The 11,729-nt window shown below is 41.8% G+C and overlaps 2 long non-coding RNA genes across 2 annotated transcripts; one reads left to right on the top strand and one right to left on the bottom strand.

Moving 5' to 3' along the window:
• Positions 1-278: 278 nt before the first annotated feature.
• Positions 279-3,131, bottom strand: LOC120725842. The gene is made up of 2 exons (XR_005694242.1): positions 3,078-3,131; positions 279-380 (listed from the first exon to the last, which is right to left on the bottom strand). It is a non-coding gene; the product is annotated as an uncharacterized LOC120725842 (long non-coding RNA).
• An 854-nt stretch (positions 3,132-3,985) lies between these two features.
• LOC120725841 lies at positions 3,986-4,506 on the top strand. The gene is made up of 2 exons (XR_005694241.1): positions 3,986-4,028; positions 4,354-4,506. It is a non-coding gene; the product is annotated as an uncharacterized LOC120725841 (long non-coding RNA).
• Positions 4,507-11,729: the final 7,223 nt, after the last annotated feature.

The following is an 11,729-nucleotide window of genomic DNA, read 5'->3' as shown; positions in this document are numbered from 1 at the left end:
AAAATATTTTATGGCTTACTTGTAGTTATAAAGAAAGCGATTCTGTTAAAACACACCACATTGAACACCACGCAACATGGAAGCTAATGGGGTTCCTTTTGAATAAACAAACATAAGATTTATTATCGCTGAATAATTATGTATAAATCTATACAAATTATAGAAATATGTAATAGGAAACAACACTATAAAATAAATTATAAAATAATGTGTGTGTGTGTGTGTGTGTGTGTGTGTGTGTACACAATCAGGAGGGATGGGCATGATTTTAGTGTTTAAACAGTCATGAATAATTTTTAACAGCAGGTTGGATGTAATGTGTTAGAACTACCAGCAGGTGGGGATAAGAGACCTTTAAGGTGTTTGGTGCCACACTCCACCTTACCGTATGGGGGTGCCTACTGGGGTCAGCGGGGTTACCTGCCCCTCCCTTCCTTCCCTCCCCATCTCCAGCTGCCTCCCTCTTCCCGCTCCACCACAACCACCCACACATGCAGGGCCTTGGAGTAGGGGTGTGTCACCAGGGTGCAGAGGAGGCTACCCCCCCCTCTGTCCCCTTCTGGCTGCCTCTGCCTCAATTTTATCCCACAACTTAGACATTCACATTACTCACACTCTCATTACACATACATATAGGATCTTGGGGGTGGGCACGATACACGGATTCCAAATTACCATCAGGGTGTACACCTCACCCCTGGCGTCGTTGCCCACCTCTCAATTTTAAATACACGTAGACATTGAGGGCTAGCAGGAGGGACCATGCGCTTACCTGCTGCTCTCTGGCAGGTAGCTCCATGCCCTCCCGGGTTTTAAATGCACCTTAGAACACACATGCATCAACACTACAATGAGCGGGTGGAGGGAGGTTTTGGAGTCTTCTCTCACCCCCGTTCTCTGCGGCCTGCTGGAGCGGGGGGGGCTAGAAGGAGGAGTTGGCCGTCCGACTGCGGTCTGGAGTGTGGGGCCTCCCTGCTGCTGCGGAGTCGGGGCGGTCTGCCTCTCCCCACCGCAGGCAAAAGGGTAACACCACCTGGGTCTGGGTGCAGTTCCCCCCTCCAGGGGCAAGGGTACCTAGACCCGGTTCGTAGAGTACGCTTGGGGAGTGTGATCGTGTGTACAGCGTCTCTTTATGTCTGTCTCCACGTTGGTTGAGTGTGGAGTAAGTGCATATGAGAGCATGAGGGTGGGAATGGATGTTTGTGTCTGTGTGTGCCTGTATTCCTGTGTCTATATGTCAGGTTGGGTATCAGACGCCACCTCTCTGGGGACATCTCAGGCCCTCCAAGGTTTGGAGGCCTATCTCCACTCACCACCACTTCCCCTGCCAGTGGCGGACTCCCTCAGGTGTCGGTGCGTTGGTGGTTCTTTGTGTCTGGGGATGGGCTTCCAGGTACACACCAGCTCACTCCTTGGCGGCCGCTTATCGGGGCCTGGAGCCTGGGGCTCGCTCGGGCCACTTCGGAGGTGGGGTGCCCCCGGCCTCTCGGCCTGGTGCTCGGTCACTCAGGCACAGCTGGCTGCCGGCGGAGCTCACGGGCGCGTCACTGCAACCCCCCCTGGCTTCTGCTCCGCGGCTGCTGAGTGAGCCCTCATCTGGGACTCTCCTCAGCTCTTTCTGGGACAGTGGCGCGGCTGCCCCTCTGTTGGTCTTCCTTGGTCTCTTGTGTTCTGGGGGCCTCTGGATGTCTGGAGTTTTGATCTCCTCCACACCTGCTTCATGCCCTGGAGGACGGGGCTGTGTCTAGCAGATCATTACATGAAGGAACCTTTTAAAAAAAACAAGCGCGTCCATGCTCACAGGTGTACACACGGGTGCTCACACACACAAACTACACCCTTTTTGGCTCCTACCTCAAAGCACACTGTGTTCTGTTGATCTTATGTGCTGCACAATAATGTTTAACATTTAGTATTTACTGTCATATTCCCATATATCATTGTGATGTTGTTTTTTCTATTACTCTTGTTCTCTTCTGCTTGTTTTCTTTTTTCTTTCTCAGCAGGTGATCCAGGTGATTGATATATGCATTTTTTCTTCTTTTTCTGCCCATTCTGTTGGTTTTTGTTTTTTGCCCTTCTCCCCCGTTCCTCTTCTCAGCTCTTTCTCTTTCTTTCCCCCAGTCAAGTCTGTCCCGTATTCAACAAGTGAAAATAAAATAAACAATAAAAGGTGAATCAAATGGACCATTATGGCAAGGCTGGGATGGTCAATTTGGTAAAGTAAATCCGTTGGGCATCTTTCTTTGCCTTTAGACAATAATTCTGATGGCAAAAGAGCCAAACAGGACAGGCAAAAAAAAAAAAAAAGATGTTCATACTACACTAATATTGATAAAATGTATAATCAACTTTCTTGGCTTCCTGTACAGGCTAAAATATTCTATGGCTTACTTGTAGTTATAAAGAAAGCAATTCTCTTAAACACACCACATTTATTTCTGCTCAGCTGCAGTATCCAGATGAAATACATAATCATATTACACAGTTTTCAACAAACTGCAATTTAGTAAATGCTCGAGTTAAAAGTAACTTTTGTAAAACTGTTATATTTAGAGCAATTTTGAAGTGGAATAAATTGTCTTATAAAATTAGAGAATTAGCAACTATTCAAAACTTCAATGAACATTTAAAAGCTGATTTACAGAACTTTTAGTTGTAAATATTGTAAGAGATGGTTTGTTTTTGAAATTTGTGCAATGTGTCTCAATGTTATTGATATTATTATTATTATTATTATTATTATTATTAATTGCTTATGTTTTAACAATTGTGAAACCTCACTGTGGATGTAAGAGCCAAATTATGTGGATATCTTGAATCCACTTTATTGTATAATATTTTATGTGAGTATTTGACGTGAGACGAGCAACATGGAAGCTAATGGGGTTCTTTTTGAATAAACAAATAAACAAACATAGGATTTATTATCACTGAATAATTATGTATAAATCTATACAAACTTTTAGTGTTTGAACAGTCATGAATTATTTTTAACAGCAGGTTGGATGTAATATGTTAGAACTACCAGCAGGTGGGGATAAGAGACCTTTAAGGTGTTTGGTGCCACACTCCACCTTCAGGTTTAAAACTAGTGTTAATGGAGGGAGTTTGAAGGTTGAGTTTGTTCCACGACTGCATTTCACTCACTGCCTCTGTTTGTATCTCTGTCACTGCAGGACCAACATGGAGCGAGAAGTCAGCGCTCTCAGGAGGCCGACAAACCTCAACCAAGAAAGAGAGAGAAAAAACACACCTGTGACGAGTGTGGGAAGGATTTTACTTTGAAGGGTCATCTAAAACGGCATCAGGTCATCCACACTGGAGAGAGACCGTTCAGCTGTGACTTGTGTGGAAAGTCTTTTTCCTTGAAGGGTCACCTAAAAAAACACCAACTCATCCACAGTGGAGTTAAAGCGTACAGCTGTGATCAGTGTGGCAGAGCTTTTACTCACAGTAGCAGCTTACAGAAGCATCTAGTTACCCACTCTGGAATTAAGGCATACAGCTGTGACGAGTGTGGGAAGGAGTTTACTAGGAAGGATTCACTAAAACAGCATCAGGTCATCCACACTGGAGAGAGACCGTTCAGCTGTGACTTGTGTGGAAAGTCTTTTTCCTTGAAGGCTCACCTAAAAAAACACCAACTCATCCACAGTGGAGTTAAAGCGTACAGCTGTGATCAGTGTGGCAGAGCTTTTACTCACAGTAGCAGCTTACAGAAGCATCTAGTTACCCACTCTGGAATTAAGGCGTACAGCTGTGACATCTGTGGAAAAACTTTCAGCCAGAGAGGAAACCGAAATACACACCTACGCATTCACACCAGACATGATGTGTACTGCTGTGAACAGTGTGGCAAAGAGTTTATAACAGACACACAGTTAAAACATCACATGTTTACCCACACTGAGGGACGACCTTATAAATGTGACCTGTGTGAGAAGACTTTTAAATCTCCACATTACCTGAGAGAACACCAACAGATCCACACCAGAAAGAGACTCAACAAGTGCAGTTACTGTGGGGTATGTATTTATATTGTTATCTTGTCATTTTAGCCTGACTGTTTGGAACAACTCTGCTCATTAAACTGTGTTAGCATGTTAGCAATTCTACTGCATGGAAAAGCAGCTCTGAGTGATTATTCAGATTTTCATGTCAGTTATGATTTTAGTATTACTGTAGTATTATGGTGGTAGTATTGTAGTTATTGCAGCCCAGTAAACTGAGTGTGTTTACTGAAACAGTCAAATGTAATTGGACGTCTGCAGAGATGCTCTTTATTTCAGGCGACGTTCAGGATAAAAGTGTTGAAGGACTGACTTACACTGTCTTTGTGTCTTTGTTTAGAAGCAGAGCGACACAGATGGATCCAGTTCTCAACCCTGTCATCACCGTGGTGGTGGGAAAGACTTTCGTTGTGACGTCTGTGGAAAAACCTTCAGTCGGCAAAAGACCCTAAAAAGACATCAACGTAGACACACTGGAGACAAACTGAAATACTGCAAAGAATGTGGGAGAGGCTTCACCACATCGCATCACTTAAAACGACATGAACTGATTCACAGTGGGGTTAAAAAGTATGTCTGTGATCAGTGTGGGTCATCCTTCACCACTGCAGGTGAGCTTAAAACACACAAACGAGTCCACACAGGAGAGAAACCATACAAGTGCAGACACTGTGACAAAAGCTTCTCAAATTCAAGTAATCGTAACAATCATGAACGTGCACACATGGAAGGAAACTACAGCTGTGACCAGTGTGACAAGAGCTTCAGGAATCTCAGATCATACTCCAAACACAAACGATCCCACGTTACTAATAAACTGTTTCACTGTTACCAATGTGCCCAAACATTCACCTCATTGTCTGCTCTGTGCAAACATCAGCGTGATCACTCAGGGCTGAAATCACTCCCATCACTGGATCACAGTGAATCTGAAGAGACAGAAAGATCTTCTGGTTTCAGTGTCAGACTCAAAAAGCTTGAGATCAGGCTCCACAGAGTTCAGATAGAATCATTTAAACTTGTGTTGAACTGAACTGGTTGCTGGGCTGAACTTCTACATAATACAGATTTACATGGGATCTTATTTTCTGTCGTTTTACTGAGTCAGTTTTGTCCTTTTTTCTCTGTCCTGGTTTTGCTCGTCTGTAAATAATTGAAACTCAGTCAAATAGTTCATTGTTCTCCAGCAAAACGTTTTGGAAACTCATGTTTAACCTTTAAAACTCTGACATGTTTTAGCACACAAGCCTTCATCGGGGAGTTCACTCATGATTGGACCATGAGAATAAAGGTTTTTAGTTCTTTCAAAGAGAGTCTTGGAGGTGTTTGATGTTTTTGTTTTTTGTTTTTTTTTTTCTACATATAGGAAGAAACTATTTTTCTTGCTTTGTGTAGTGTGGAAGTTTTTAATGTTTCTTTCATCTGTGATGTTCTTGAATGTGTTGACATGAAGATGGTACAAATAAACTGTCCTTTTAGCTTCAGCTCCTAATTTATTCATTATTTATGGATGTAGCACAGCAGCAGTTTCTTGATTAACACATGGAGGGCTCGGGATCTGATGGTAAATAATGTTTTGTGTCCTTGTACACATCATACAGCTCAGCTGTTCCACAGATGTCAGGTTTACACAGTGGGATGGTTTGTAAGAACGCAGCTCTCCTGTGGATAAATCCTTACTCTTAGCCTCAGGACCTCACACAGTGCCAGCAGGTTTGGTCAGAAGATTTATCCCTTATACCAAAACTTCAGAGTCTCCTTTGCTGTGCTGTTTTCACAAAGAAACGTAAACTGAAGACCTGAACTTACAATGTTTTAATTAGTTTAGCAGATTCAGTGTCTCCATGATCGAATCTGCTGTTTTTGTGCTGCTGTTGGTAGAAAGCCGTTTAATACTGAAATGAACTGGCTGCATGCATCTCTGAATGTAAATTGGTGCACTATTAATAGATCACTCTGGAACAGTGTCATCACCCTAATTTGCCCACTTAGTAAATCTCACTCTTTGCCAAGAAATTGAAATAAATCTTGTTTCCCTGCTGGATAGTGATCCACTGTAACTCTGCTCCTCCTTCCTGTTTAGGATTTCTGTGGCTGAAGTAAAATTGCCTCCATCCATCACTTATCCCAGCTAACCCAAAGTAAAAGAAAGTTTTGCTCATCTTAAAAAAGCATTACAATAATGGGCATTACCAATGCAAACTGAATAATACAGAAGATGAAAGAAGAGACTTTGATCAGTTAATAAAGCTCATGATCTTGATTCATTGTGGCTGCTACACAGATACTTCTGGGTCACTTCTCTCAGTTAGGAACCTTCCTCACCAAAACTGACTGTTGGACCACACCCTTGGTTTCATGAGAAGCTGTTTCAGCCATGATTTCTCTTCCTGTATTTCAGAGTAAAGACTGAAGTGACAAATGGAAACATGTTTAAAAAACGCAATGTGAGAGAGACGTTGAGGTCCTTAGAAGTTACCCTGGGTTTTTCTGTCATCCTGCTAGATGTTACACACCTTGTTATTGGACTGATTTCTACTGCTGGACTACTCCTGGGGAGAGTAACAATACTCTTACTAATTAGCTCCCTTTCACACCTTTGGGGATATTTATTTTTGTGCTTGCAGCGCTGTGAGCCAGAACAGCGAGAGAAAAATCTGCAACAGCGACGAGCCGAATGCTTAAGTGAATCCCAGCAGCTGCACATGTGCTACGCTGATTTAGAGGATATCTTTGCTCTTCATAATTCATAACTTCATAATTACACAGGGTGTAATTATGAAGTTATTGAGCTGCACATACTTTACGACCTGCTTAAGTTCGAGGTCACAGCGTCTGTAGAGCAGCTGGAACATAATGAAGTCTACAAGGTTAAAGTTTTATCTTCACTTGTTGTTCTTTCTGCTGCTTGGTTTGATGGATCTGAGAGCTTTTGTTTTTATTACTGTTATTATAATTATCATTAATATTTTACTCTTTAAAAGCTTTAAAATAGTGTTTGTGTTTTGAAAAGTTGATGTAAGAATTGAACAGAAACATCTGTCATAAAAATCGCCCAAAGGCACAGAGACAAACTCAAAGGATGCAACCTGTAACTTTCTCTTCCTTCATGTCAGCACCATCATCGATTATTTATAGTAAATGCATATAGCAACAGTAACACTTTAGTTTGGATTTCATAATTTCTGTAACTGGAAAATATTATTTTGTTTAAAGACAGAAGTGACTGCGTAGTTGCAACATTAAAGTGAAATATTTAATAGTCTATTAACAGATTATGTGTTGAAGCTGTCATTTCAAGAGGAGAGAAGTTGCAGAGAGGCGTGTAAGACTGCAACTCTGCTTCCTGGTCCCAGCTCTGGATAGTCATATTTTAGGGGGTTTAATAAATGTGTCCATATTTCTAGAAATGAGAGCTGCTCCATCCAAAGTGGGATGGATGCCGTCTCTCCTAACAAGACCAGGTTTCCTCCAGAAGATTTGCCAATCATCTATGAAGCCCACATCGTTTCTTGGACACCACTCAGACAGCCAGCAACTTAAGGAGAACATGTGGCTAAACATGTCACTCCTGGGCTGTATCCCAATTCAGGGTCTGCAGCCTTAAAGGCCGATTACGTCACAGCAACGCGACGAAGGCTGTTCCAATTCAAAGGCTGCTCGAAATGCGGCCCTCAAATGTGTCCTTCATTTCCCTGAATTTTAAAGATGTGTTGGTGTAGACTTCGTGGCCCAACACATCCCAGATTGCATAGCGCGGCGGTGGGTGTGGATAATTTTGCCGAAAAAAACGGTGGAAGCGGAGCGGCCAAAGAGTAAACGTTTAAAAGTAAGTACTGTTATGATGTCTCAACAGGACCTGGAAAAACTAGTCCATGCATTCATTTTTAGTAGGCTTGATTACTGTAACAGCATCTTTACAGGTCTACCTAAAAAATCAGTCAGACAACTGCAGCTCATTCAGAACTCTGCTGCTCGAGTCCTCACTAAGACCAAAAAAGTGGACCACACCAGTCCAGCTCTGAGGTCTTTACACTGGCTGCCTGTCCGTCAGAGGATAGACTTTGAAGTTCTGATGCTGGTCTATAAAGCTCTGAATGGTTTAGGACCAAAATACTAGTGATGGTGAGATAAAGCCTCGTGATGAACTGAAGCTTTCCATCCAACTGGTCGACTCATGGTTCGAAGCATTGTGATGATTCATTTGCTCTACTTCGCCATCAAGTGGACGATTCAAGTGAAACAAGCTCTGTGATTATAATGATGTGACGTGTAAACCGCTAAACTGAATAAATAAATTGTTTTCATGATTATTTATCCCGAATATTGTCTCAGTATGTCTGATACAAAAGAGAAAGTGGAACCTATCAGGACAGAGTTTTGGTATGATTGTGTAACTGTTAGAGCTGGGTATCGTCACTGATTTCTAGAATCGATTCGATCCGATCTGGGTAAATTTTGCCTCAGACAGTCAGAAATGTTATAATTCAGATCACGGATCAGTACATTTCCATAATTTTATAGCTATAAAAAGAAAGATGAGATTTGCGAGACTTTATCAAAGGTGTAAGCATCACAGCAGATGCCTTTGTATCAAAGTAGCTGAGGCTAAAACAGAAAAATGATTTTATAAAAATATTCTGCAGTAGATCAAAAACGAAAGAAAACCATTAATCAACATATGAACATTACCTGATGCTGCTGAAGTGAAGCAGAGAAAAGTTACAGAGGTTTAGAGACACGGCTAAGCGTTTTGCATTTTGCATAATTTTAAAAAGTTTAAATTTGTTCAGTAGCCTACTGAACAGCAGAAATCAGGTTTTCTTTTTGGAAGTAAGTAAAAGGGGAAAAAAACAGCGACCGACAGCGCTGTAAACAACGGTAGACTTGTGCATAACAAGCAAGTGAATAATGCAGAAAACGGATTTTTAGACGGGAAACTGTTCTTGGAGTACAGAGAGAGACCACGAGCTGTGCATGAAGTGTGATTTTATCGTGGTGGAAGCAAAATAGCAAAAGTCAGAGGGAATTCATGTTTATGTGAAGCGTAGTTTGGATCTTCTTTTGCTGCTGGTTCAGTCAATATTGTTTGGAGAGGTAAAACCTACAGCTTCAGAATCAGCACAAAAAGGGCGTAAAACACAAGGCCCGCCGACAGATCAGAACCAGCAAGCTGTCGGATTTCGGCCCTAACCGTGTCCGTGCCGTCGGGTGAGAAAGGCCACATCTCACTGATTCTGATGTGTCGGCGCTTTGTGTTTACGTCTTTGTGCATAATAGCCTACATGTGTCTGCTGTCATTTACTGTTTTAGCTGTTTGGTGGTTGTTGAAATTTAGTGAGGTTTAACCTGAGATTCTGGCGTTTGGGGCAAAATAAATTTATATTAAAAATCGATTCAGGATTTTAATTAATCACGTTATCCAAGCTAGAATCGATTTTAATCGATAATCAAAACCCACCCCTAGTAACTGTGTAATCATGCTTATGTACATCTGGATAATGACACAAACTGTGTTGCGCTCCACTTTTTAATAAACTAAAAGACATTATAGGATCTGTAGTGTTGTTTATTTATATTATGGTACTTATCAGTTGTGATATTTATTACTGTGTGCATACTTTATTAGAAGAGAAAAAAAATCTCTTCCTTGCTGGTTCCATCGAAGAAGAAATGCTCAAGTGACTGTGTAGCACGTAGGTAATCCAATTCCACAACACAGCGTGATGAGGGAATCAGCTGTGTTTTGCTGCCCATTTTATTTCGAATCTGGCGCGAACCGGCGAGCCAGTTCCTGAATCAGTCACGTGGTACGGACTGCCCACGAGGCCTCGAACGTCACTGCATACATATTCAAAGCGAGCCTCGATACGCGCTTCACAAAAATTCCCCCGAGATTACTCGACACGCTTCGAAGCTTCGACACATCACTACCTCTCACATCTAAAGGTAAGTGTCAAGGTAACTTTGAACTGAGTTCAGTCAATCTTGAGTTTATCGAAGTTTTCTGAATGACGCTTTCTGTTGCTCTCTGTGAGAGAAGACCGTTAAAGGCGAGGCTCTCCAGAGTGTAGCAAAACAGGAAACCACAGCTGGGTGTGTGTAATGCTGGGCTTACACTGTGCGATTTTTGGCCCATTTTGAGCCGATTTTTGAGTCGTGCGACCGTTTTGGCGATCGGCCCGATTTTGGCCTTCGTCGTGCATCGTGCATCGCGTAGTATACGTGGGGTAATGCTGGGCAGACACTGCGATTTTTTTCAGTCGCGCGATTCAGCTCCTACTCAAACTGTACGTTGACTCGCAGGGGTTGGTATGGCAAGCCATTAGAGCCAAAATTCGCCACTTTCCTAACCCGTTTGGTTAAGAAATGGCGTAAAAAAACGCCGTTTAATTATTCAAAACGCCGAAAAAAACGGCTTTCTGTTCCGACAAGGTACAGGGCTGAATGAACCTAGAACACAGGGAGAAACCTAAACAAGCTGAAGGAACTTTAGCTAAATATATTGTCACGTACAGCCAAATGACTGTAATAAAGTAGGTAAGCCGTGACCATAGAAAAAGCAAAGCAATCACTGGATTGACTGTCCAAATTGCTACACACTTTTTAAGCATCGTTCCCCAACAAACTGAGTCTAACAAATCATTTTCTTTACTTTGGTAATTACAGTTATTGCCTTATGTATAAAATATAATTTTAATACCAGTGTTAATTATCTTGACGTTATTTTTTTACAAAAAACTAGCTTTACAGCCATCATCTCTTACATAATTCTACCACAATACTACCAAATTCTACCACATTTACATAATTGATTTTTAACCAGGTTACAGTCAAAGGCCAGATGCCAATCTCAGAGTTAACGCCGGAGTTTAAAGTCAGTTTGTTAAAACTGCTTTGTTCTCGAAAGCAGTAAAATTAATTCGTAACTTTTAATTCTGAGTTGAGATGGATTCTTCATCGAGTGGATTCTCCACTCAATTACCCTAGGACACTAATATACAGGAGGTTTCGTTATAGTCAATGGAATACCTGAAGGTTCTTCTAGTTAGGCAGTGCATCTAATTAACAAATGACCTTTGTCTAAAAGCGAGACAGAATAACACAATTTGAAACCTGTGTTAAACACTGCAAAAATACTGGGGGCGATCGTGGCTCAAGAGTTGGGAGTTCGTCTTGTATTCGGAAGGTTGCCGGTTCGAGCCCCGGCTCGGACAGTCTCGGTCGTTGTGTCCTTGGGCAAGACACTTCACCCGTTGCCTACTGGTGGTGGTAAGAGGGCCCGGTGGCGCCAGTGTCCGGCAGCCTCGCCTCTGTCAGTGTGACCCAGGGTGTCTGTGGCTGAAATGTAGCTGCCATCACCAGTGTGTGAATGGGTGGATGACTGCTTTAGTAAAGCGCTATACAAATACAGGCCATTTACCATTTACTTAATTCTCAGATGTGCTAATACAATTGAATCATAAATTTTACCATATTTTAAATACAAGTATGTAATATAACTATTTAATATTTTAGTGTTAGGAGAAGTTTTCGGTCATGTAATAAAATTAATGTTTTACCAGAAATCACAATGAAAATCAAATTACATCCTATCAGTCTAAACAAGCAAGATCTGGTAGAGATGACAGAGGATAAAAGAAATAATCTTCCAAAATATTTGTTGTAGGTGGTTTCCTTTCAAATACCTCACCTAAAAGGTAAAATAATCAAAAT

Source organism: Simochromis diagramma, unplaced genomic scaffold (genome assembly GCF_900408965.1).
Source record: "Simochromis diagramma unplaced genomic scaffold, fSimDia1.1 OVJJ01000737.1, whole genome shotgun sequence".
NCBI lineage: Eukaryota > Metazoa > Chordata > Actinopteri > Cichliformes > Cichlidae > Simochromis > Simochromis diagramma.
The sequence above is the reverse complement of the archived record's forward strand: the minus strand, read 5'-3'. Positions and strand labels throughout refer to the sequence as shown.